This window comes from Euprymna scolopes, chromosome 34, assembly GCF_053919585.1.
Source record: "Euprymna scolopes isolate OS-2025 chromosome 34, ASM5391958v1, whole genome shotgun sequence".
NCBI lineage: Eukaryota > Metazoa > Mollusca > Cephalopoda > Sepiida > Sepiolidae > Euprymna > Euprymna scolopes.
The window spans coordinates 75,999,950-76,005,413 of NC_136515.1; positions in this window are offsets into that span (position 1 = coordinate 75,999,950).

Below are 5,464 nucleotides of genomic sequence, written 5' to 3' on the forward strand. Positions count from 1 at the left end.
AATTAGAAAAATATATAATGTAGAACACTGTAGGGATGATTACGGTAGCAAGTGACATTGAAAAAAAACAGGAACAAAATCAGAGAGACAAGAGATAAAACAAGATAAAAATAGGGAGAGAAACCGCTACATGAACGATTAATAAGGATGACAAAAAGTGAGATTAAATAAGCATTTGATCATACCTACAAAAGGGAATCCTAAACTGAGAAACTGAATCTTTAATAATAGCCGCACAAAATAACGCGATAAGAACCAACCACATCAAAGCAAAGATCAGCAAAACACAAGAAAACAGTAATTCTCTCTCTCTCTCTCTCTATCTCTCTCTCTCTCTCTCTCTCTCTCTCTCTATATATATATATATATATATATATATATATATATATATATACATATATTATATTTTGTGTACAGAAAGTTGTTAGTTGAGACAGATCATTGGTACCGTCAGTTTTAAGCCCGATAATAAGGCCCGTTTAAGGTATCCTTATCAAGCTCTCTTCAGCCAATATTCGTCGAGACGAATATTGGCTGAAGAGAGCTTGATAATGATCTGCCTCAACTAACAGCTGTCTGTACACAACATATACATACGCTCTTATAATTTGGATTTTCCTTTTAATTGAGCACTCTGCTGGAATTCTTTTTCCACAAAAAAACTAATCATATATATATATATTTTTATAAAGTAATAGGGTTCGTGTGTTTCTGTCTGTGTGTACAGCTCTCCATCATCAACGAAATATAAAGGAGGCAAGAGGGTAGATCTCTCCTGGTAGAGAAACATTAGAACCCATTTTAGGATGTTTCTGTTATCGGAGACATTAGAATCTTTGCCTAATTTCTTTATATACTAGTCTACAAACCACCCCCATATCGAATGACTTATGCTCATTTGCATATCACATTATATTAAATCTCTTTAACTAATTACCTCGACCTTATTACATATTGGAAATATTCTAATCATTTCAACTGTACTATTTACAAAATCTATTTAACATTTAATTATTTAATATATTTTCATTTAATTTTATATTCGATTTATTTCACTTTACGTATATTATCAAAACAATTCATTGGCGAGCAAAGCTTTGTTTTGGGATTGTATTGAAAATGTAATGGAAATTTCAATTTCGTTCCGTTTTAATCTTTTATATTTTACTTGCCAATATAATTGAAAGAATACAATTCAACTATCGTAATTTTATATAAATAAACAAAAACAAATATTTTAAAATAAAACTTTATTAAAAAATAAATAATTTTATTTTTAAATGAAAAAAATCAATTTAGTAAAATAATTGTATTAAACACCCCCAGCCTTGTCAGCAAACCTGTAAACCTATAAAAGTTAACATTTCGAATGTAAACAGTGATTTTTCGATTTTGTTAGCGCTTGCCGCAATTAAACACAATTAAAACGGAACTAACTTTATTTGTATTCTATTTTTTAAACAACCCCCAAAACATAACGCTCTCTTCCAGTTATAGCCAATTTTTTTTTTAATTAAATAAAACAGGTCAAAATAAACAGATAAGCGCATTTTCTTTTACATTTTTCTTACAACCATTGTCATTTAACCAACTGCAGGATATCGTTACTTTTGTGGGGTTGTTTTGAAAATGGCACGGAGATTATAATTTCGTTCCAATTTAATCTTTCTGGTCGAGCCTATTTCGAAAGCCTGTTTATCATAGATTTGAACTACAAATAATTTATTACATTTTGATTATTACTATCTTAAGACTTAAAGCTTATATTTATTTCATTTTTCTATTTATATATTGAATTAGTTATTTCCAGTCTTATTTAAACTTAGCGCTTTCTTTAAACCGGATGAACCTTTTATAAAAATATGAGTTTAACGTAAAGAACACGAACAAGGTTTTATTCAACTGAATTTCTTCCAGTTTACTAACAAAATATATAAATTTAAAAGAGATATAAATAATAAAATAAAAAGGTTATGTAATTTAAAAGAAATACACGTACTCACAAAAGCAGAACTTTTTTTACACATTTTTTTCTTTAAAACCATAACAATGAGACTAACAATTACCTAGATCTTAGTAATTATTTGTTTTAATAGAACTGTTTTAATTGTACTGTTTACTTAGTTAACCTAAGTTGGTATTACATTTATTTTACATTTACTTTTCTTTTTAATTATTACTTTTAGACTGTGACGTTTACACCCGGAAGTAATGAGTCACACGTAGGTCGCTTTTATTCATTCCTTTTGGCCAAGATCAAAGTGTAGTATCTGTTCCGGCAGATACTGCACTTAAGATAATTTGTACCAGTCAATGGAGGGGAAACCCTCTATACTGGGACAATTATTATTTTTTGGTAACCAGAGTGACCCCTTTTAGGGGAGCTGGTTTTTACCTCACATTAAAAACGGCCTTGTGCCTAATTTGCTCAGTGGGGGAGCAAATAAATACCATCTGTTCCGGCAGATACTGCAAGCTATGACTAGCTAGGACTAGCTATGACTAGCAAAGACCAGATGTGGGGGCAACCCCACATGCCTGACCATTAACCAGCTCCCATTTCCCACCTCTCGGGAGCTGGTCCCCTTTTTCCCTTCCCCCTCCCTTCACTCCTCACATTAAAAATCGGCCTTGTGCCTAATTTGCTCGGTGGGGGAGCAAATAAATACCATCTGTTCTTCAGATGCTGCACTTCATTTTCTTGTTCTCTTTCGGTGGAGGAGAAATCCTTCACGACTGAGACAATTTTTATTTTTGTACCTTTTCTCCACGTTAAAAAACGACCCTGGTGTCTAACTCTGTCCCGTGGGGAGGCATAGTAAATAGGTACAATATAATTGTTTATAATTGTACTATTCAGAAATATTATTTATAGTTCGTCCATTTCAGTTAGTATACATTTCCTTTACGCTTAATTAATTTACAATCATTAATATCGTTAAACAATTCCGTTTAAAACCGAAATTATGCCACCCAAACGAAGTAGAAACGAAAGTGAGGAAGAAAGAATGGAAAGATTGGAAGCTAATAGACTAAGAGTTGCTGCAATTCGCTCCAATGAAAACAATTCAGATAGAGAAAGACGTCTAGAACTTAACAGGATACGTCAAAGAGAAAGGAGAGCAAGACTGTCAGATTTGGAAAGAGAAACCCAACGTGAAGCTGACAGAACTAGACATGCTGTAAGGCGGTTAAATTCATCACAAGATGAAATTCAAGAAAGGCAAAGATATGCACTGGAAAGAGAAGCAATATTACGATCGAATGAATTATATGAGGTAAGTAGACGTACACAAGGTCAGTTGAGAGTGGCTCAACGACATCAGAATGAATCGGAAACCCAACGAAGCTTTCGCCTATACCAAGGGCAACAACGAGAGGCTGCATGGAGAGAGAGTATGACTTTGCCCCAGCAATTGACAGAAAACGAGGCAGCTAGACAACGAATGACTGCTTTGAGACACCATGAAATAGAACACTGCAATAGAAAAGGATTGCTCTACAACAAAAATGACTCTCTCACTACAGCTGATATAGGAAAAATGGACAAAGTATGTCAACATTGCTCAGCTGTAAAATTTAAAGGAGAAACCCCTGGTTGTTGTTGTTCTTCTGGCAAAGTTGTGCTTGATAGCTTTCCACCACTGCCTCAGTTGCTTCAAGATTTGCTCTCCGGCAATGGTCCCATCTCTAAAGATTTTCTGCAAAATCTACGCAGTTATAACAATTGTTTTGCAATGACATCATTTGGTCACAAAATTGCGGCAGTACATGGGTGGAATCCTTCTTTTAGAATTCGAGGCCAGGTTTGCCACCAGATTGGGAGTCTTTTACCACCTGAAGATGAAACAGCAAAGTTTATTCAAGTCTACTTCTTGGATAGTCTGGAAGAGGAACTACATAATCGGGGACGTGACAGTAGACTCAATAGAGACATTCTCCAAAGTCTGACTGAATTTTTACATGAGAACAACAGCTTTATTTGTCAGCTGAAAACAACAAAGGAGAGGATTGAAGAAGAACACTTGGTAGAACATAAAGTTGTCATAAGGGAAGACCGAAGGCCGCAAGAAGAGCATCCACGGCGATTCAATGCTCCAACAACAACGTATGAGATTGGAATATTAATGGAGAATGAACCAACAGCTAACCGGGATATTGTCTTGCGTTTTAGAAATGATACATTAAAATGGATCTCCGAACTACATCCCCTCTACGATACTTTAATGTACCCGTTAATGTACCCCTATGGTTCTCCATCTTACAACATCTACATGAAGGCATCCAATGGGCGAAAAGTTACCCAACAGCAATTTTATTCGTACCATTTAATGACTCGGCCTGGAAACTATTTTCTCTGGTACCGAAGGCTATTTCAACAATGGCTGGTGGATGTGTACTACAAGATTGAAACAGAACGTTTACAGTTCCTGAGGCGTGAGCAACAGACCCTGAGAGCTGACAATTATAGCAACTTGAGAGATTCAATTCTTAGGGAGGATGGGAATCCAGAACAGTTTGGTCAACGAGTTGTACTTCCGGCAACTTATACAGGAGGCCCTCGATACATGTTTGAGCGTCAAAGTGATGCCATGGCATATGTTCGGCGAATGGGCCGAGCCGACCTCTTCATCACGTTCACAACAAATCCAAAGTGGACAGAAATTACAGAAAATTGTCTTCAAGGGCAAGACCCTCAGGATCGTCCAGATATTGTTGCCAGGGTTTTCAGGCAGAAGCTAAAAAAGTTACTTGAATTTATTAAAAAGGGAGGATTTGGCAGGTTGAGGGCTTTCCTGTACAGTATTGAATATCAAAAAAGAGGACTGCCGCATGCACACATCCTCACCTGGCAGGCCCCAGAGGACAAACTTCTACCAGAAAAAATGGATCTCTGCATATCTGCAGAGATCCCTGACAAAGAGGAAGATCCTGATCTTCATGCTAAAGTGATGGCACATATGGTGCATGGACCTTGTGGACCATTTAATCCAAATTGTCCATGTATGATTGACAACAAATGTTCCAAAAAATACCCAAAAGAATTTCTTCAGTGTACCAAGCAAGGCCAAGACTCTTACCCCAAGTACAGGCGAAGAAAACCAGAAGATGGAGGCCAGACTGGTACAATAAGGATGAAGAGAAATGGTCGGTATGTTAATCAAGAAATAACAAACCAGTGGATTGTTCCGTACAACAAGGTCCTCCTTCAGCAGTTCAATGCTCACATTAACGTAGAAATTTGCAGCTCGATCCAAAGCATCAAATATGTCCTCAAATACGTGAATAAAGGATGTGATCAAGCAGTGTTTGAACTACAAAGAACTGATGGAGCAGCTAACCAACAAGGCCAAGTACAAAGTCACATTGTGGATGAGATCCAGCAGTTCCAGAATGCAAGGTATGTCGGCAGTTCAGAGGCAGCCTGGAGGATATTGGAACATCCCATCCATGAACATTTCCC